At 42.5% G+C, this 22,695-nt stretch overlaps 1 protein-coding gene across 3 annotated transcripts in view; it reads left to right on the forward strand.

Annotated features, from left to right (window-relative positions):
* Positions 1–22,695, forward strand: part of CDH23 (cadherin related 23) — a 556,038-nt gene that overhangs the window by 330,819 nt on the left and 202,524 nt on the right. The gene's annotated exons all lie outside the window — the stretch shown is intronic.

Raw genomic sequence — 22,695 nt, forward strand, 5'->3', positions numbered from 1 at the left:
ATGAGGAGGAGCCACAACCTGGTACTGACTGATCAACGGACCGGTCCCGGTCCCCGGGCTGGGGGCTGGAGACCGCTGCTTTAGAGCAGACCTAGTATTTTGGTTGGAAGCAAAACAAATGCAGCTATACCTTAAGTATCAAAGTTCTCCATTCTGGGGGTTGCCATTTAGATGGCCCATACTTTTGTTGTTAATGTTGGAATTGCCCAAGGTTTCACGATGACTCAGAGTCCGAGCTGTTTTGCCTTTCTGGAATGTTGCATGGACCACTTGTTCCTTTTCTGTGTTCCTGTTTCTTTGCTCATCGCCCTGCAGAGCATCATTAGGAGACTGGCTGGCTGTATGCAGCGATGAGAATCATGGCAGGTCACTCTGATGACTTGACAGGTTTTTGACAGTCAGTAATTGCTTTCCTGCTACAGCTCTTTTAAGCAGAGAGTTTTTGGCCAAAGCAATTTGTTTCCCATCAATTTTTATTCTTGTTTTTTTTAATATATATATATAATAGAAATGCCCCAACAACAGGCAAGCAAACAAACTTGGGAACCCCTTTATTTAGCAGTCCGAATGCCATTCACTTTTGCAAGGGCATTCCTGTTCTGGAGAGAGTGACACATCAAATGGAAATCTCCTCTTTCGGAACTACCAGCTTGTGCTCTCTGTCTCTACCTTCCTCTCATTTTCTCTTCCCCATGGCATATTCTACATTAGCCTTCAGTTATTGCTAAAGAACCTTTTGTTGAAAGGCTGCAAGGTATTGTATTATTGACTTGCAATCCACCAACCCTTCAAAGAACACTGGGCAGCATACAATATTACGATACGAAGTGATCACAAAAATGAAGCAGCTCAGCCTCAAAGAACAGTGATTTGCTCTTTGTTACCAACTGAGGATTTTAATTCCATTCCCCGGTCTAAATCCAGCACTGTAACCATATCAGTCTTGCCATATCCAGAAAATATTCTTTAATCCCAACTAGAAATATGGGGACTACTTTTAGTTATTAGTTTTATATATCATTTATTTTCCATATTTATAAACCTAGATAGGTTCTGCTACTCTTCTCTCTTCCATTTTTTCCCATTTGTTCTATGTTTCTCCTTGCTGTAGGATGGTCATGGAGCTTTCATGGAATTTTACAGTTTACAGAATTTTACAGTTTACAAATAGTTAAAGGCAGTTTGCCATCACCTCCCTCTGGGTAGCCACCCAAGGTCATTTCTGCACACACAGCTTAATTTAAATGATCACTGAATTGAAGCAATATACCTTTAATTCACAGACGCATCCTGTTCCTGTACTCTGCACATTTCTACTTTCTTCCATTTTTCTCCAAATCTCAGACTATAACTCTGAGGAGAAACTGGATTGCCAAGGGGTTTTCTTTCTTTTTGTGTGTGTATGTCACTGGTTCAGGCAATAGGTGCCTTTTGAAATTGTAAGGTGAAATTCTTACTACTTTTTTCATGTCTGAGTTACCTAGAAAGTTTTCCTGCGTTCACCTTGTATAAGCTCCAGTACTGCTTAAGCATTTAATTTTTATAAGCACCTTTAAGTCTTGTGAGAATCAGAGTTTAAGTATGAGTGTCAGAACTATAGACAAGACTTTCTTGTGAAACATCTGGTCTCAAATATATATTACTTAAAGGAAAGTTTGCTGTTTGCCGTCCCATCTTCCCCTCTCATCTTATCATTGTTTTAAAAATAAGGGAACTTGGGACAGTTGTATTCCTGTTTTTTTTCTAACAAGGCATTGCATTGCTGTTTTTTTTTAAATCCAAGAAACATTCCTATGCTGTTTATCAGATCGACTTCAACCTAGACTGTATAACTTAATTAGTAAGATGCCAGCCTGAATATCATTGTTATAGCTTCAAACCTAGCTGTAGGTGTTTTAGTTTTTCCCACACAGAATTCACCATGCCAATTCAAGTTTATATTTTTGGGGATTTTGAAAAGGGCATATATTAAAATTGACTGCACCATGTTTTCAACAGCTATATAAACTTGAATTGATAAGGCAAATTTTGTTTGGGGGGAAAAATTAACACCCACAAAGATCTTCTAATCTTTAGGCTGGCATCTTACTAATTGAGCTAAACAGCCTAGGTTGAAGTTTGGAGCTGATAAAAAAGCCTATAAAGGTTTTTCTGAAAAGAAAAATACACCTAAGGGGAATGCAGGGCAAAAGCGAAGAAGACCACCAGTGCATAAAAGGCCCTGTCTTCCTTGGTGGTCTCCCATTCAAATACTAATCAGGATTTACAAGATTGAGTTAGCCTGGGCTACTTGGGTCAGGACTTGTATGAATAGTGTTAAAGAATTGGCAATTTGAGGACCTGCCCTAAGATCATAAGAGTCTCTTGTGGCACAGAGTGGTAAGGCAGCAGACATGCAATCTGAAAGCTCTGACCATGAGGCTGGGAGTTCAGTCTCAGCAGCCAGCTCAAGGTTGACTCAGCCTTCCATCCTTCCGAGGTTGGTAAAATGAGTACCCAGCTTGCTGGGGGGTAAACGGTAATGACTGGGGAAGGCACTGGCAAACCACCCCGTATTGAGTCTGCCATGAAAAGCTAGAGGGAGTCCCCAAGGGTCAGACATGACCCAGTGCTTGCACAGGGGATACCTTTATCTTTTACCCAATATCATGTTTGTTCTAGAGCAGGGGTTAGATACCACTGCACAATGTTTTAGTTGCTGTTCATATTAAAGTTGTTTTAAGTAATATATATTTGAGAACAGATATATTACACATGGACTCCAGGGAATGGTAGAGGGCAGGAAGGCCTGGAGGATCATTGTCCATGGGGTCGCGATGGGTCAGACATGACTTCGCACCTAACAACAACAACAACAACACTATTACACAAGGCACTGATGGTTTTAACTTACCATAGGTATGTTCTGGTTCAGTTGAAGACAGTGCCCTGTACTACATTGTCTTTCTTTATATACTGGCCAATCCATTTCCTTACTAACATTGTGACGGTTTCATTTTTTTGTGTTGTTTTTAGGTTCTGATAAATAGCTTCTATTGTGGACTTTCTCACTCTATTTCTTTTGATTTTGGTTCCTTTGTGCTGAAGTGCCTTTTGCCCCTTGTAATTTGTCATCTCTTCACCAGCTTTCTCTCTAGCAATGTGTTCACTAGCCTCATTGATCTAATGTTGCAACTGCTTAGAATATATGCTCATTTTCATGCAATATAGCCAAGACTCTTTGAGTCACATAGGTGATTTTAAAAAGTGGGCAAGTTGTGCATTTTTTACCACCCTTCAAGATAATATCTATTAGGTGAATCTAGCATGACTAGAAAGCCAGCAGGTAGTAGTTACTACAAATGAACCTAACATGTAATGTGATATCAAGTTGCTTCTTATATAACAGTGATCCTGGTAGCTGATTACCTCCAAAACATACTATGATTAAACTCCCTTGCTCAGATATTGAAAAATGAAGGCCACAGCTTCATTTATGAAGTCAATCCAGAGTATGTTAAGATCTTCTCTTTTCTTAGTGTTATTGTCTTTTCCAGTGAGTCTGCTAGAACATTGAGCTTGCCTGTCCTGCATGGAGTGAGGGTTATTCTTCACTTGAATCCAAGGTATCTCCCATATGGGGGCAAAAGGCCAAGAGGGTAGTCATATGGGGGCCAACAGGGCCTGTCCCACAGCAGGCTTGTGTGGACAAGGAAGAGCCAGCCTTCCAGGTCCAGCTACACCCTGCTCTACGGTGACCCAGAGGAGGCAAAGAATGCCCCAGTTGGTTTCACAATGCTTTGCAATGCTGTGGGGCAGACTGGAGCATTTATTTTCATTTTGCAAAATAAAGACCCCCCACAGCCCCTGCTCATGCGGTGGAACTAATCCACTGTTGTTTTGTTTCCTAAGGTAAAGGTAAAGGTATCCCCTGTGCAAGCACTGGGTCATGTCTGACCCTTGGGGTGACACCCTCTAGTGTTTTCATGGCAGACTCAATACAGGGTGGCCTTGCCAGTGCCTTCCCCAGTCATTACCGTTTACCCTGCAGCAAGCTGGGTACTCATTTTACTGATCTCGGAAGGATGGAAGGCTGAGTCAACCTTGAGCCGGCTGCTGGGATCGAACTCCCAGCCTCATGGGCAAAGCTTTCAGACTGCATGTCTGCTGCCTTACCACTCTTTGTTTCCTGGGGGGGACACTTTTCAGTGGGAATCAAGGTATTCCACTGAACTGTGTCCCCCGTGTGGACACAGACCTCCAGCTCTGCAGCAACACACTGCCGTGAGCCCATCACAGCCACTGCCATGCGGAATCGGCCCTACTGGGCTTTTCCCTGTGGCTTTAATGGCTAACCCATCCCTGATGGGAACTTGCCATTTGTTACTGCCCTACAAAGGACATCATAAGTCAACAGCAGAGGGAAGAAGAAAGCTGTGCTTAGGTTTACAATTATGAAAATACATTACATGTGAATCCATTACATATGGCTAACTTTTTCATTTCACATTATGTAGTGTATGCTGGGTGGCTAGATGCATTTGCATTAAAGTTCCACAACAGGCCAGCCATGGCAACTTGCAGAGCTGCTGCAAGAACATCAGGCATGGAACATATTATGGGGTTGTAAGGACTGAGGAGAGTGAGTGTACAGACTGCCTCTTCAGCTCTTGGTATCGTAGACAGATTCCTTATTCTAAAAGATTATGTCAGTTATTACAGGTAAGGAACAAATTCCAGACTAACAGAAATCCCAGTATGGGGGGGGGGGGGTGTCATTATTTCTTCAAGAAAATTGCTTTCTCTAATCAACATTATTTGGGGGATCAAAAAAAAAAAACCCAAACAAAAAACACCATGACTTTTTACTTGTGTTTTAATTGTTCTGGTCTAAGACCATTTAAATAAACTAAAAAAAAACCCCTAAAGCTACCATGATTTGGGGGCCTGATTCTGACACTGTTGAGCCCATGGAGTATTCCTTGGTTTGATTTCCTTGAGTTTTTCCCTCAGTCAATAGTACAAACAAATTTGGTTGTTGCAAAAATGCTCTGTGCGATAGAAAGTTCAGTCTGATGATTGCAAACTTTATGCTGAGAGGGAGAGAGAGAGAAAGAGAGAGATGTATGTACTTGTGTTTAGGTCAATAATAGTCATGTTCTTTGGAAGTTGCTTCATTTGCCTGACAGTAAGAAAGATCTGAGGTGTTTTCCAAACTCTTTTATTCTAACTAGATAATAACCAGAAAACCATAGAATCAGCGCTCTAAGAACCAGTGTTGGTTCCTGAAGTCTAGGGGGGATATCTACCTTTCAAATACCTCCTTCATCTCCATGCATTTGGCCCAATTATTATGCTTTTTTTTTTGTTATTGAACCAAGATGTTTCTAGTTCTGCTTGCTTTCATTTGATGGTTTTGTTTTTCCTCTACTGCTTTCTCCTTTGTTTTTGTTTTTAATGTTGTAATTAATTATTGCTCTTTTCAGAAGTTCAGAAACATTTGTTTAGCTTTGTTTTGTTTGGAACTTTAACATTTTTAAAGTTTTAATAGCTATACAGAGTTGTCCTGCCTGTTTTTAGATTATGGTTTTATATGGGGGTTGTGTTATTGATTTATATTACAAAAGATTATTTGTAATAACAGCAGAATATGAGCTAGACTTCAGATTTTGCTCCCAAAGTTTCAGAGATGTTGAAGCCACCAGTTCATTGTTGTGCCTTCTGTGCAGACACACATGGGACTGCACATGTGCAGGTCAGCTTCAAATATAGGTGTAAACAGAGATACACTTACCTGTAAATATTGTTTATCTGGTGTTTTCAGTGCACGCATACATGAATCTGCGCACCCAGGGCCAGATGTGGAGACTAGTTTCACAAGCTTGCAGCATTTTCTGGATCTTTTGGAGCAATTCCCCTCCCCTCCACCTGAGATGAAAGCATGAAACTTTCTTACCTCACATGACAGAGGCAGAAAAACCATTCTTCCCTCAGTTCACCCCCGTGGAGAGAGGATATCTTGGTATATCCAGCAACCCAACAGTGTCTTTTTTTTTTTCTTCCCCTCCTCAGCGTGAGTTCTTTTCCTAAGGGAAAAATTATATGGTTTTAAAATGTCATCAATGTGACTTTAAAATAGCCCAAAATGACAAATGTGAGGGTTGTCCTTTCTGCTTGCGTGAGCACCACAGCACCAACAACCACTCGGCATGCTGCCTTCTTACATCTAAGGCTAGGCAGGGCAGGACTTGGAGGCTTAAAGCATCTTTATGGGAGAAATCCCTTATAATAGATAAGCCCTCCGAAAAGTTGTCCAAACGAGCCTGTGCACCATTGGTGGTCTCAATTCCCTACAATTCAGCCTAACTTTCATCAGCCATATCTATATCAGAGGCATTAGACTTCCTCATTAACTGGGATTTGTTTATTTGTCACATTTATAGACCTCCCCAATCAGGCCTGCCATCTCAAGGTGGTTCACAACAAATAAATCCCATTTACAACTCTATCAATCGATAGAATTCTCTGAGGATCACCTGGATTCTCTCTCTGTCAGAGCCTACCTTCCCAGGGCCAGGGTGATTTAGTTCCTTGTTTCACAATTCTGGAAAGTAAGCTTGCAGAAAGAACTGCAGATCCAAAGGTTATTAGGTATAATGGCTTCCATTACAGTGGTAGTTCTACATGCTAGACTTCAGAATAGGTTTATCCACAAATTTACAGTTAATATGAACCAACAGTGATCCCGATATCCATCTCCAGATCATATGGTTACTGGATGACAAAAGCTTATTAGGAGAGGTATCCCTAGGTTCTTCTAATCATGATGTTCAGGTGTTCACTGATGCCTCCCATGTCAGGTGAAGAGGACATTGCAAAGGCTTCTCTGCCTGAAGTAAAGAGACTCCATGAAGCACATCAACCTTTTAGAGTTAAAGGCCATCAGGCATGCCCTTGATTCTTCTGCAACTCTGAGAGAAAGTGAGTGCTAATCACCACCAGCAACATGATAGCAAAGTGTTACATCTCGAAGCAGGAAGAGACAGCTTCCCTCTTCCTTTGCAAAGAGGCCACACAGTTTGGGGAGCAGGTGATACAACTTCAGGTAACAGAACCGCATTCTCCCATTCCCATTCAAAGAAATTTCTCAGAGGTTTGAATAATCTGTTTCCACCCATCAGTTCACCAGTTCCTCAATGGAGTTTATCTCTGGTTCTGTCACAATTGGTGGGATTCCTGGTGGCTATTCCTTCAGTCAGGAGAGTAGGGGAACTGAGTGCTGTCGCCTGTGGCTTGACCTTCACCAAGCTGCACCAGGATGAGGTCATATTATGTCCAAGTTTAGAGTCCATGCCAAAGGTAGTTTCTAGAGTCCATGTTTCTCAGGACATTGTCTTTGTTGTTGTTATGTGCGAAGTCGTGTCCGACCCATCGCGACCCCATGGACAATGATCCTCCAGGCCTTCCTGTCCTCTACCATTCCCCGGAGTCCATTTAAGTTTGCACCTACTGCTTCAGTGACTCCATCCAGCCACCTCATTCTCTGTCGTCCCCTTCTTCTTTTGCCCTCGATCGCTCCCAGCATTAGGCTCTTCTCCAGGGAGTCCTTCCTTCTCATGAGGTGGCCAAAGTATTTGAGTTTCATCTTCAGGATCTGGCCTTCTAAAGAGCAGTCAGGGTTGATCTCCTCTAGGACTGATCGGTTTGTTCGCCTTGCAGTCCAAGGGACTCGCAAGAGTCTTCTCCAGCACCAGAGTTCAAAAGCCTCAATTCTTTGACGCTCGGCCTTCCTTATGGTCCAACTTTCACAGCCATACATTGCAACTGGGAATACCATAGCCTTGACTAAACGCACTTTTGTTGGCAGGGTGATGTCTCTGCTTTTTAGGATGCTGTCTAGATTTGCCATAGCTTTCCTCCCCAGGAGCAAGCGTCTTTTAATTTCTTTGCTGCAGTCCCCATCTGCAGTGATCTTGGAGCCCAGGAAAATAAAATCTGTCACTATCTCCATTTCTTCCCCATCTATTTGCCATGAATTGAGAGGGCCGGATGCCATGATCTTCGTTTTCTTGATGTTGAGTTTCAAGCCAACTTTTGCACTCTCCTCCTTCACCCGCATCAACAGGCTCTTTAGTTCCTCTTCACTTTCTGCCATTAGAGTGGTATCATCTGCATATCTGAGGTTGTTGATATTTCTCCCTGCAATCTTGATCCCAATTTGTGACTCCTCTAATCCCGCATTTCTCATGATGTGCTCTGCATACAAGTTAAATAGGCAAGGCGACAGTATACAGCCTTGCCGAACTCCTTTCTCAATTTTGAACCAGTTAGTGATTCCATGTTCAGTTCTCACTGTTGCTTCTTGACCTGCATATAAATTTCTCAAGAGACAAATAAGATGCTCTGGTATTCCCATCTCTTTAAGAACTTGCCACAATTTGTTGTGCTCCACACAATCAAAGGCTTTAGCATAGTCAATGAAGCAGAAGTAGACATTCTTCTGGTACTCCCTAGCTTTCTCCATGATCCAGCGTATGTTGGCAATTTGATCTCTAGTTCCTCTGCCTCTTCGAAATCCTGCCTGTACTTCTGGAAGTTCTTGGTCCACATATTGCTGGAGCCTAGCTTGTAGGATTTTGAGCATAACTTTGCTAGCATGAGAAATTAGTGCAATGGTGCGGTAGTTTGAACATTCTTTGGCATTGCCCTTCTTTGGGATTGGAATGTAAACTGACCTTTTCCAATCCTGTGGCCATTGTTGAGTTTTCCAAATTTGCTGGCATATTGAGTGTAGCACTTTTACCGCATCGTCCTTTAAGATTTTGAATAATTCAACTGGAATGCTGTCACCACCACTAGCTTTATTGTTGCTCAGACTTCCTAAGGCCCATTTGACTTCACATTCCAGGATGTCTGGCTCCAGGTCAGTAACTACCCCATTGTGGTCATCAGGGATGTTAAGCTCACTCTTGTATAGTTCTTCTGTATAATTTTGCCACCTTTGTTTAATCTCTTCTGCTTCTGTGAGGTTCCTACCATTTTGGTCCCTTATTATACCCATCTTTGCATGAAACGTTCTCTTCATATCTCCAATTTTCTTGAAAAGATCTCTGGTCCTCCCCATTCTATTGTTTTCTTCTATTTGTTTGCACTGTTCATTTAAGAAGGCATTCTTATCTCTTCTAGCTTTTCTCTGGAATTTTGCATTCAATTGGGTGTATCTTTCTCTTTCTCCCTTGCCTTTCACTTCCCTTCTCTCCTTAGCTATTTGTAAAGCTTCCTCAGACAGCCATTTTGATTTCTTGCATTTCTTTTTCTTTGGGATGGTTTTAGTTGCTACCTCTTGTACAATGTTGCGAACCTCCATCCATAGTTCTTCAGGCACTCTGTCTATCAGATCTAATTCCTTAAATCTATTTGTCACCTCTACTGTGTATTCGTTGGGGATATGATTTAGTTCATACCTGAGTGGCCTAGTGCTTTTCCCTACTTTCTTCAATTTAAGCCTAAATTTTGCAACAAGAAGCTCATGATCTGAACCACAATCAGCTCCTGGTCTTGTTTTTATTGACTGGATAGAACTTTTCCATCTTTGGCTGCAGAGCACATAGTCAATCTGATTTCTGTGTTGACCGTCTGGTGATGTCCATGTGTAGAGTCGTCTCTTGGGTTGTTGGAAAAGAGTGTTTGCTATGACCATTGTATTCTCTTGACAAAATTCTACCAGCCTGTGCCCTGCTTCATTTTGTACTCCAAGGCCAAACTTGCCTGTTATCCCGGTTATCTTTTGGCTTCCTACTTTAGCATTCCAATCCCCCATGATGATAAGTACATCATTTTTTGGCGTTGCTTCTAGAAGGTGTTGTAGGGCTTCATAGAACTGATCAACTTCATCCTCTTCAGCAGCAGTGGTTGGGGCATAGACCTGGATCACTGTGATGTTGAATGGTTTGCCTTGGATTCGAACTGAGATCATTCTGTCATTTTGGGGATTGTATCCCAAGACTGCTTTTCCTACTCTCTTATTGATTATGAAGGCTACTCCATTTCTTCTGCGAGATTCTTGTCCACAGTAGTATACCTGATGGTCATCTGAATTAAATTCACCCATTCCTGTCCATTTTAGTTCACTGATTCCTAAAATGTCGATGTTCAGTCTTCTCATTTCTTGTTTGACCACGTCCAGCTTACCTTGATTCATGGATCTGACGTTCCAGGTTCCTATGGAATAAAAATCTTTACAGCATCGGACTGTCTTTTCGCCACCAGTTACTTCCACAACTGAGCGTCCTTTCGGCTTTGGCCCAGCCGCTTCATTCATTCTGGCGCTACTCGTACTAGCCGTCTGCTCATCCCCAGTAGCATATTGGACACCTTCCGACCTGAGGGGCTCATCTTCCGGCGTCATATCGTTATGCCTATTGGAACTGTCCATAGAGTTTTCATGGCAAAGATACTGGAGTGGTTTGCCATTTCCTTCTCCAGTGGATCACCTTTTGTCAGAGCTCTCAGCTATGACCTGTCCGTCTTGGGTGGCCCTGCACGGTATAGCTCATAGCTTCACTGAACTACGCAAGCCCCCTTGCCACAACAAGGCAGCGATCCTTGAAGGGGGGGACATTGTCTTACCTTTCTTTTTTATAGAACCCCAGTCAGATACAGAACACACTCTTCACATACTTGATGTTAGAAGGGCGTTGTTATTTTATTTAAAATGTACAAACACTTTTAGGGAGGACAAGAACAGACTTTATCTAGGTGAGTGGTATCTGCTACCCTCAAAGCATACAATATGGCCAAAGCTGATTATCCTCTGCGAGTCAAGCCTCATTCCATGAGAGCACAGGCCACCTCAGATACCTTCATCTCCAGTGCTGACATCAGGATATCTGCAAGGCACCGATTGTGGTCTTCACATTCATCAAACACTACTCAATTAAAAGGGGCAGCAGTTGGGAGAGCCATTTTACAAATAACTTTTCTGATGACAACCCACAACCACCTCCTCTGGTAAGCGAGCTTGCTACTCTCCTATGTAGGATTGTACTAAAGACACGATGATGAAAACAGAATTGCACTTAACTGTAACTGTTGTTTATGTAGTGCCTTAAGTGCTGGCACACATCCCTCTGTTCTTCTCAGCTCTGAGCTGTGGTCGTAATCCAGGCTCCACAACTGAGGGAGGCGTACTCTCCCTGCCTCCATCATGTAACCTGTTGTGCTGGAAAGTTCCCTGCTCTCGGCTCAGGTGGAGGGGAGGGTGAGCTTGTGAGACTAGCATCTGCATCTGGCAGTGTGTGATCTGTCCCATCAGATTAACAACATTTATAGGTAAGGGTATTTCTGTTTTCATCTGCCCAACTTTATCAATAGGTGAGTTTGTTTCTCAGTGATAGTTAGTGCCTTTTCAAGAACATATTGGATTTAAGAGCAATCCACATTTAAGGTGATTTTGTAAGAAATATTCTGCTGTTGTTAGGCAGTTTAACCTTGAGTCCGAAAGGTTAGTGGTCAACTTGCAGCAACCGTATGAATTAATGTCCCTCACAATCTTCTAAAATTAATAGTCTTGCTTCCTCTTTTCCCACTGCCTTCATTTCCTAGCATTAATACTTGAAAGTGTTACTTGACAGAAAATTTCAGTCAAACCACAGCACAGGAAATGTTATAAATTGAGGTAACCCCAACTAGGAATGAAGACTTCCTTTGGTGTTGACAGCCTTCATGTTTTTACAAAGCACATTTATGGCAGTGGTTGCCCATCTGCTCTTAGCAGGATGTAACATATTTACTTATCTATAAGGCTGTGTGATTTTATCAGTTCCAAAGAAGCACATACCATTGCTGATATGGCCAACATCACTTGGGATGTCAAAAGCAGCTCAGTAAAGGGGCTGAGTTGGAAAGGTTTTCCATCCTCTTGATGTCCTTAAAACTGGGTGAGCAGAGAGGACATGGGAACATGCTTCATGTCTTTGAAGAAGCGCTGGGAGGTTCTGTAACTGTCCTAGGCAAGTATCCTGCTTTATTAGTGTGAATAAGGAGGGCCTTTTGAAGAACATTAGCTATAGGTAAGTGTGGCCTGTATTCATATGTGATGTATAGTTATTTCTCATATGCCTATGATATGGATATGGTATTTTGGGCTGTATCAAACGGAGTATTTGTCCAGATCACGAGAGGTGATGATAATGCTTTACTCTGCTCCTGTTTGGCCTCACTTGCGTTCAGTTTTGGGCACCCCAGTTGAAGAGGGATGTAGACAAACTGGAGTGTGTCCAGAGGAGGGCAACAAAGATGGTGAGGGGTTTGGAGATCAAGACGTATGAGGAAAGGTTAGGGGAGCTTGATCTTTTAGCCTGGAGAGGAGATGACTGAGAGGGGATTTAATAACCATCTTCAAGTATTTTAAAGGTTGCCATATAGAAGATGGAGCAGAGTTGTTCTCTCTTGCCCTGGACCAGATCCAATAGGATGAAATCAATGCAAAAGAAATTCTGTCTAAACATCCGGAAGAAGTTCCTGACAGTTAGAGCATTTTCTCAGTGGAACAGGGTTCCTCGGGAGGTGGTAGATTCTCCAACTTTGGAAATGTTTAAACAGAGGCTGATAGCCATCTGACAGAGAGGCTGATTCTGTGAAGGCTTAAGGGGGTGGCAGGTTACAGTGGATGAGCGATAGGGTTGTGAGTGTCCTGCGTAGTGCAGGTGGTTGGACTAGATGACCCAGGAGACCCCTTCCAACTCTATGATTCTCTGATTCTGTGCCACACTATCTGTAAGAGCCAGGAAATACATACTATAGCAATCTGAATTTTGAAAATCACTGAGGGGTTGGGTTTTCTGGAAGCAGTATTTGTTGTTAGTAAGGTCAACTAAAAGGACAATCACTGTGTTTGAAGCCTTTGGATTAATAATTTCTGTGCTGTTGATGATTAGAGAACTGGGAACAAGGCTTTTGTTCCTTTAATGGTCATGGTGGGGGAAAGTAAGGAGAACCTGCAGAAATTCTTTCTCCTACATAATTGTTTTGAGATACAAAACCAGAAAGTCACATGAGCATAGTTTGCTCTAGAATCCAACCATCTTCTGTATCTGGTCTTCCTCACTCACAAAAGATAAGGCATCAGCCAATGTGGAGGGGAATTGTTATAGGTGTTTATGTCCTTTGTTTTTAGAGACTGGAGTCTAGTGTCAAGACTACACCTTTGTTGTACACCTACGCCCATGGTTGAAAATCACAGCCAAGATTTTCAACTTTTTGGAACACAGACTTAACTAGTAAATTTTACAGCGGACACGAATATAAACTTACACCCCCCCCATACTTTCATAGTAGATAAATAGCAAGCATAATATGTTTATGTTAGTCGTGTTATACTTTTTTCTGCACCCTTCAGCTTTGCATGCTTGGGGCAAGCCCTGCCCTTGTTACATCTCTGTTTTGGAAACAGCTGTTTGGTTTCCCTGTATTAGTTATTTTTTCCTCACATTGCTGCCTTTCCTAAATTTGCCCTGGCCAAAACCTTTGTTGCCTTTAGAAGTGTTTAAAGACTATCATGCAAAAAGATAACTAACCAGTCCCTTGAACTGCAAAGGTGATCTCAGGGTTTGTGAGCACCACTGTGTATTCAGGATCTCCAGTTCCTCCCAGTATTTCTTCTGTTGAGAAGTTTCTGTACCTGGTAAGCTTTCCTGGTCCTTTTGTTAGCTCCCCTCCTCACCCACTTTGTGCCTCCCTGAAGCTGCTATGAGAAGAGTTAATCTCATGTAGTTTAAGGAGTTATTCAGTGGGGGCTCAGAGGATGATGAATGTTGAAACCATTACCGGCAAAGCGCCAGGGCTCTGTGGAGCTGTTTAAAAATGCATTCTCCCATGTAAATTTCTGCTCCATCAATCCTTATGACATGTCAAACACTGCTATTGTTTCCTGAACAAATTGTACGACATGCCCTTTTCTGCAGATTTGTGCACAAGAGCAGAACTCCACAGCTTTGCCTTCCGTTTTTGTCTCTGAGCAAAGCTTATGGCAGCAGCTGCAACCGTGCTGATTTTAATCGCAAGTGGATGCCGGATGTATAGGAATGAGGTGGCTGGGGGCAGGGAGGAGGGGAGAATTGCATCAAATGTGATAAATAGATAGGCACAAGGTAGGCTTGCTTGGGAGATGCAGAAAAGTAGGCCAGATACGCAGAGGTGAGCACATAAAAGTTGCTCACTACTTTAGTTACATTTATTTGGAAAGCACCAGTACTGCTTCAAGAAGTGGCCTGCAGGCAGACAGGAGAAAGGGTTCCTGTTTCCCAAACTTGTGCCAACCCCTCATCTTGAGGACAATGAGATGTGGCAAGGAGATCTTCCCCATCTTTTCCTGCAGTTGGATTCCCACTGTAGGCAGTGTTTGGGGAGGAGGCCTCTATGTAGGCATTGAACACTGAATATTCAAATGAACTCTGCACTAGAGGTTGATTCATTACACCATTTTTATTGGTGTACAATGCCTAATTTTAGTTGTGAATCTCAGTAGAAAATATACAAGAATGGAACACAAGATGACAAAATGACCTGACCCATTTTGACCCAAAAGGATCTTCTTTTTGGGTCAGTTACAGAGCTGAGATTTTAATGCATTGTTTTTAATTGACCTTTAGCACTATTCAATAAAATGCGTATCTGTTCCACTTAATATTTCTGGTAAGGCCTAGAAGGAGGAGCTGGTCTCACGGCTTCAGTGCCACTTAACACCCACTCAGGGCAGCTGTCCCACCTATGAGTGCCTCTTCTTCCAACCGGCTTGCCCGTCTATCCAGCGGCCAGCCAGTTGCCTTCTGTCCCTACCCCTGACCACCCCCTCCTCCTTCCACTTCCCTCGGAGGCTGCAGATCCCTGCTGCATGAGAGCTGCCCCTGCCGTGAGTTCCCTTCTCAGGGGCCTCCAGCCTGCAGCCTTTCCAAGTCCTGGGGGGAGGGAGAGGCCATCCACAGAGTTCTTCCACCCCCCCCCCCAGTCTAGCGCCCGTTGTATTCCTGAATGCAACAGGCTTTGTCCCTAATTTAATATATTTTATGATGATAATTTTTAGATTTAGCAACCTCTTTGGTTCCTAACTTCTTTTATAAGCTGGATTTGTTTCTTTTCCCTTCCCTTTTTTTGTTTTCAGCTGTTCTGGGACTGTCAGCTCCAGAATGCTCTGGTTGGATGGTGTGCATGTCAGGGGCCTAACTACTGATTCATGTTTTCCCCTTTCTCGACTCTTATTTATTTATTTTTCACATTTATATACTGCCCTCCTGAAGGCTCTTCCCTGTCTCTCACCACTCCAGGAAATAGAAACTTAAAGACAGTGCACAGCCTTAAAAACTAAAAAGAGACTGCAGTTGAGGGCAATGTGTAGCTGCCGAAACTACTTTTGCATGTGGCTTGTTTCTATTTCATGTAGACTAGTTTGTTTATTTCCTTCATTTATACTCCATTATTCTCTCCAGTGGAGGCAGAAAGTGGCTCACAGCATTCTCTCCTTCTGCATTTTATTATCCTAGCAGCCCTGTGAGGTAGGCTATGCTGACAGTATGTGACAGGCACAAGGTCATACAATGAGCTCCATGACAGTGTGGGGACTGGAACCTGGGGCTCTCATATCCTAGTCTGACATTATTATCATTACACCACTCTAGCTTTCAGTTACCTTTCTGGGTTTCTTTAAAGAGGATGTGCTTAGCTCAGCGTTTGGTTGGTTACATTCCCATCCTGTTCCCCCCACCCGTGCCACCGTGGTTTGAACCACATAGGGTTCAAAATGGCCACATGGAACTCCCTTCAAGACCATGTCCCCTGTACGTATGACTTCGTGAACTATTTGAAATAATTTATCTGACCTCTTTATATTGCCTTCTCATCTGTACTTGTGGTTGTGGTTGTTATGTGCGAAGTCGTGTCCGACCCATCGCGACCCCATGGACAATGATCCTCCAGGCCTTCCTGTCCTCTACCATTCCCCGGAGTCCATTTAAGTTTGTACTTGTGGACACAGGTCTAAAATTAAAGCTTAACAAGATAATTATTGAGGATACAGATTTTTCAGACTGTTCTCCAGTTCAGACTTTTGTTCCTCTGTCATGTCTGGTGTTTGCCAGTATGTATTTACCCAGTCACATTCAAAGCTGTTCTGCACCTGCTCATAAAACTGTACTTTTTCTTCCTTTAAAAGAAGTGTGTTGATTTTGTACTTTGACACCCATGCACTTATTCACCATAGTCTCCTTTATTATATTTGCTTAATTTCTTTTGGCAGAAACCATCCTTGACAAATTCATAATCTCATCATTAAATCACTATCACTATCAACCAGTCTCAAATGTTCCATCCTTGAGCAAGGTGATAGAATGGGTGGCATCTGGATAACTCCAAGCTTTCCAAAATGAAGCAGATCGTTTTGATGTAACTCATTCTAGATGGGGTTGCACGTCCCTTGAAGGAAAAGGTCCATAGTCTGGGAGTTCTAGAACCCCTGCTAGATAAGCTGGTGGCAGCAGGGACCAGTATTGTCTTTTACCAACTTACTGGTTAGCCAGCTGTGGCCTTTCCTGGGCAGAAAATATCTGGCCATTGTGGTACATGCTCTGGTTACATCTAGATTAGATTAGTATACACACTGTATGTGGGGCTGCCCTTGATAAGTTTCAGATCTTCAGTTGGAACAGAATGCTGCAGCCAGAATGTCGACTCGTCTTGGCCCACCTACACTGGCTCTCAATTTGTTTCCAGGCATAATTCAAAGTACTGTTCTTGATCTTTAAGAACCTGTATGGTTTGAGACCAACATACCTGAAATACCTGTTGCCCACTCCTTTATGAAGTTGCCCACCTAATACTCACAAATATTCATCCCTAATAATTACAAGACCCTGGAAGTGATTCAATCTAAATTTTTCAGAGCATTGTTTTACACTGCCAGGTGCACACCTAATGTGGTTCTGAAACAGGAAGCTGACCTTTGTACAGCAGAAACAGAAATTTAGCAAGATATAATTTACTACTGGTTAAGTCTTCATTTAAAGCTCTCTGGCCTAATTCCTTTCATGCTGCTTGCTGTTTCCTGTTTGCAACGGTTAGACAAAGTAGCAGGCAAATTAAGATAAATTGAGTTTTACCTGGTACAATTATTAGAAGGAAGTTTCAATTATTAGAAGGAAGCAAAAAGAATGATACATCAGCAACTTTTGGGCATAGAGGTCTGAAAGGAGACTTCTTTATTACCACCTCCTTACTCTAGTTTAAACTTATGGATAAATATTACCATAGCTCCTTATCTATAGAATATCAATAATCCCAATCATAGACAGGCGTTTTCCAGAGCAAGGATGGACACGCTTCCATCAAGAGTAGTAGTAGTAGTAGTAGTATTCTTTATTACGGTCATAGACCAGTAAAATCAAAACAATTTCACAGTTACATAAATAATATGGCTAAAACACAGTTTTACTCATAAAATAGCGTTATGTTAAACACTTAGACTATGAGTCTGCTAAAATATAAATTAGAATTAAATGGAAATATAGGAAATTGTTCTAAATGCTCTCAGGGTGTATTAAGTTTTAGTCAACTTCCACCGCCTTTTCATGGCTGCAGCACCATCAAGAGTAATGTTTGGGAGGGGTCAGTGACAAAGTCTACACCTGAGACGCCTTGGAGACAACAGCCCTTATACTGTTATGAAAGGAATAATAATCCTGGCTCTTTACGCCCTTGGAGAGTGATTTGAAATATGCGGAGGGACACCTTGTAAGTTTTCTACTGGACAATTGGATAAAGGCAGTCTCAAACGATGTAGCAAAATATTGCTTTCTAAAAGGAAAGTTTTATCCAAACAAATTACCATAGCTAATTTTATCAGTTTGCTGTCTTGTAATGTCACCATTAATGTTTTATTTTTTTGCTTGGGGTTTGTTATAATCAATTGTATACTGTTTGCTGGACATAGACAGTATCAATAAACCTAACTAGCCAGCCCAGCTACCACATTACTCTTCAGAAGATCTGCTTCCAGCGCTCATGTTGGTGGGTGGCAACCAAGGATAGGGTCTTTGTCAGTCACTGAATCAAAACTCGGGAACCTCCTCCCCAGGGAGATTTGTCTGTCTCCTTCTGTTGCTGTCTTCTACAACAGTGGTCCCCAACCTTTTTATCACCGGGGACCGGTCAACGCTTGACAATTTTACTGAGGCCCGGGGGGGGTAGTCTTTTGCCAAGGGACGTAGTCACCGCTGCCTGAGCCCCTGCTCCGCTTGGTTTCCCACCGGTGCCCCGGATTTCCCGCCACCCACTGGGGGGCGCTGCCAGCAGCAGCTGCGCAGTCCCATGCCAAGGAGGAGCCCCAGCCATGGCGGCCACTGGAGAGCACCAAAGGTGAGTCGGAAGCAGAGTGGCAGGGCAGCCCCCGAGGCAGCAGCCAGTGAGGAGGACAAGGAGGTGCCGCAGCCTGGTACTGACTGATCCACGAACCGGTACTGGTGTCCAAACCGGGGGTTGGCAACCGCTGTTCTACAAGTTGAAGAGGACTTGTTTGTTTCATTTGATATTCTCTCCTTCAAGACCAATACTTTAAATGATGTTTTTTATGTTTTATATGTATTTTAACTGTTTTTAAATTGTTTCAATGATGTATGTTTCAGAGGGGGTTGAATTCTAATGGTTTTAAAATGTAATTTTTTAATCATGTATCTTTTAAATTTTTAGCTGATTTGGTGTCCGCTGTGAGGATAGAAAGGTGGGATATAAATTTTGTGCATAAATAAAATAAATCCCCCTCTTCATTTTTTCCCTCCTCAGATTCAGCACAGTGTGTAGGGATACATGGGTGCAATTGTTTCAGTTCAGCATTTAATTTACAAACGTTTTTCTTTATAAGATATTTACAAGACAACTGATTTTACATATTTAAAATGGTATCAAAAAGGAGGCATTTGCAGACAACCACATGTCAAGGGCAGAAAAACGGAGGGGGGGGGGAGTACAGACACTGCTTTTAAAACTACAGTAAACTTGGTTAAAGAAAGGAACATTTTGTTTTAAACAAAAACCAGATCTAATGTGCAAGGGCATTTCATTAATATGAATTGCACAGTGCCGCACCCTCTGTAGCAGGGCTGGCCAAACTGTGGCTCTCCAGATGTCCATGCTGGCAGGGGCTCATGGGAATTGTAGTCCATGGACATCTGGAGAGCCAAAGTTTGACCACTCCTGCTCTATAGGAAGAAATGACTATTCCTTCCCCCACCCCGCTCCCAGCTAACATCCACTGCAAACTCTTTGTACAACCCCCCTAACTATTTTTGCACACCTTTTTCTGTTGCATGGGTTAGTATTTCATGGGATTCTTCATGACAGCCAGCACACTAACTGGCAAAGAGAGAACATTTGCTTTGATTTTTTTCAGGAACACAGGACTCTGGCACTTCCAAAAGTCTTAGTTGGGGCTATGTGATAAACTTTTTCCTTCCCCCAAAACAAGATCCAGAACCAAGATGTGATCTCGAAAGCTCTTTTGCTTATTTTAGAGGAGGACAAAGAAGGGAGGATCAAGCTCTGAAATCAACAATGCCTTTAAGAAACCTCCACCTAACGTTTATTTTATACATCCAGACTTTTAACAGGAGGGCAGGGGGGAGAAGGATGCATGCTGGCATGCTAAAAACCAAGAGACCCAAAGACAGCTTTAATTAAAACCAAATTAAATTAGGCAGCAAGCGTTGTGCACAACCTCAACAACACAGGCTACTTGGCAAAGAGAGTTTAAGTCAATACTCGTGACTCTTCTACGGTAGTCACCTTGCATGTGTTACCTCCTGTCACAAAAGTATCCGTTTGAATTTCTAGAGAAGAGAATGCAGAAAGGGAGCAGCAGCTACTGGAAGAGATGTAGAATCTGAGACAGAAGAACAACATTGCTGGACGACTGCACCTCCTTGCAGCTTTCAACAACTGCACTACACTCTTAATCCAGACAAGTGAGGTCTGATGCTTTTGCACTGAATGAATGAAGATTCTAAAGAACTGGAAAAGGAGGAGGTTACATTTCGCTGCTCCTCTGTAAAAACCACACAGAGCTTCCACCATTGTACAGATCAGACAGATGAGTGTGTGAGAGTCCCAATCCACTAGCTACAAAAGGTTACCAGAATCTTACTTTTTAAAAAAAATGCCAGCCAAGCTCCAAAGAACACAAATCAAGGTTTCAGGTGTTACGCTCTAGCTTAATTCATTATTATACACAAGAATGGGGGAGAGGGGAACCTGCTTCTTGCCAGTGGGAGCCGCTTGCTGTAGCTTCAGTTCAGCATTTAAAAAGAAGAAAAATGGAACTCTACTCCCTCATTGGTAGGAAATAGATGCATGGCAGCGTGGAAAGTCCATAAAGATTAGTACCCGACCTTTAAGGCAAAAATGAAAAGAAAAGCAACAAGCAGAGTAGTCTGGAAGTAGATATGTCCTGGCAGTGTATCTTGAATGGTGGGGAATTTAGGAGAAGGAAAGCACCACTGACATTCTGAAACCGCAGGGATGTCTTCCTGCAATGTGAGGTGTCAAAGATGCATCACAAATTGGACCTTCTTGCTTTTGATGATGTAAACAGTTTTTTTCCTTCTCTAATATATCCCTTGGATTTGATCATTTCTTGCTGATATCCCATGAGATTGAGATTTCTTGTTGGCATACTGTCTTTTCATGTAGCGTATGGCCTTCTGCAATCCTCCACATATAGAAAGCCAAACATTCAGTTCAATGAAAATTACAACCACCTCAAAATTAAAGGTTTCCAAAGTGTGTGTTCTGACTTTTCTGTGTTGTCATGTGTCAAAATATGACTGATTTCCCCAGCTGCTTCTATGAAACACGTGAGCTATCGTACCATGTGACTCCTTAAGTTTATGAACGCCTCACTCGTCCTGATTCTGCCCCGTTTGATACCAGTATAAAAAAATAGTAAGCCTTTAGATTTATTCTAGAAACCTGGAGCTGAAGTGAACAGAGATAAAGAGGATTGTGAAGGGTCCCCCCCCCCCCACATCTTGAGACAATCACAGCCTGAATGTGTCAAATGCATTTTGCCTTGGCAGTGCAATGATGTTTTTGAGTCTGATGATTACGCACATTATTGCCGTCCTGGGTGAAATGGCAGTTCCATCACAGGCAGTTTGTGAGGCAGCAGGATGGGCGACAGAGCAAACCGTTGCCCTTGTGCTTCTTCTGCCTATGGAAGATATCGAAGCTGGTGAAATGCTGCTTGTTACCTCTCCGAAAAAGAAATCAGCCATGAAAATTGCCCAATGACACTTTCTGTGAGATGGTGTTAGTGGATCTTGTTTAACACGGTAGGAAATCTCAGGCCTGGGGGTGGTTGCTGAACTTTGCTTTCATGCCTCCGGGGACAGTTGGATTAAACCAGATGGGTCCCCAGAGAGCTGTCCCTTTAGCTCTGCACTTTTAACCTCCTTTTGTGTCTATCATCCCATGTCCCCATCCTGCACAGACACACCATGTGGATGTCAGCAGAAGAAAATTACACTCTTTCCACCCCCATCACTGTCCATCACTGAAATAGGCACAAACAATCGCAAATTATAAAAAACTAAATGAGAAAATTCATTATCCTGGTAACGGCTGCCAGGTTCCCAGTTGACTCCTCAGTAAACAGGATTGGCAAGTTCAGCAAAAGTGGTTTCTTGACCAAGAAATGGATTAAGTCCATGAAAACCTTTATTAAGATTGGTGATACAAATAGATCGATATATTCCCTATCGACTCCGCGTCCATCTCAAGATCTCCCACCTTGAAAAGAAGCCTCCCCACTTTCCAAGATCCCTTGGTCAATCCCAGGTGTGAATTCTGACACCTTGTCTTTGAAGCTATGCAAATAAGGCCAAAGTTTCTTTTCTTCCCTACACCCATCTGTTAACATAAGAACGGCATGGTAGCCAACACAAGAGATAAAAGTGAAACTAGAAACAAGCCCATGCTTCAAAATTATCCTCAGTTCCATTCCCCTCCTCGAAAGAACACAGACAAATAAAGTATGCTTGTTCCTATACATGGCAAGATGTAGGTGCCAGCATAGATCCTGTCAATGCCAGCATTCAGCCGTATTTCAAATTTGTTATGAATCATTACTTCATCAGTGATCTGTCCACTCATTTGGAAAGGGTACTTATCTTACAGTTTCTGCCCTTTTGCCCCATTCTTGCACTAAAGGCAAGGCAAAGAGGTGGCTTACTCGACACTATAAGGCATGGTGGAAAGCAAAAGGAGAACGGGCACATACCCTGTTATATAGTTATCTGTGATAGTCTGCACTGCCCCCTCATTTTAACAATACAAAGTAAGCTAATTGGCTAGATTTCTGAACTGCCTGTCTTGTGATGTTGCAGTGTTCTCACCTCAAATATCTGCTAAGATGCTTCTAATAAGAATTACTTGTAAAACAAGACATTAATTACTAGAATATATCTAAAGATCATAGCAAGATCCAGGAAGGAATGGGGCATTGCCACTAGAAAGCCTGTGTCCTTATTGGTTATAGACATGCTTGTACTAATAAGAAACAGCTGCCACCACCCAATCAGTCATACCTTCATTAAGAGTATCAGATCATTTTACTGAGTGCAACAGGATCTTATGTGCCTCATTCCTTCTCTTTAGAAGTTTCACATTTTGGGGATA

The sequence above is a fragment of the Paroedura picta genome, chromosome 8 (genome assembly GCF_049243985.1).
Source record: "Paroedura picta isolate Pp20150507F chromosome 8, Ppicta_v3.0, whole genome shotgun sequence".
NCBI classification, from domain to species: domain Eukaryota; kingdom Metazoa; phylum Chordata; class Lepidosauria; order Squamata; family Gekkonidae; genus Paroedura; species Paroedura picta.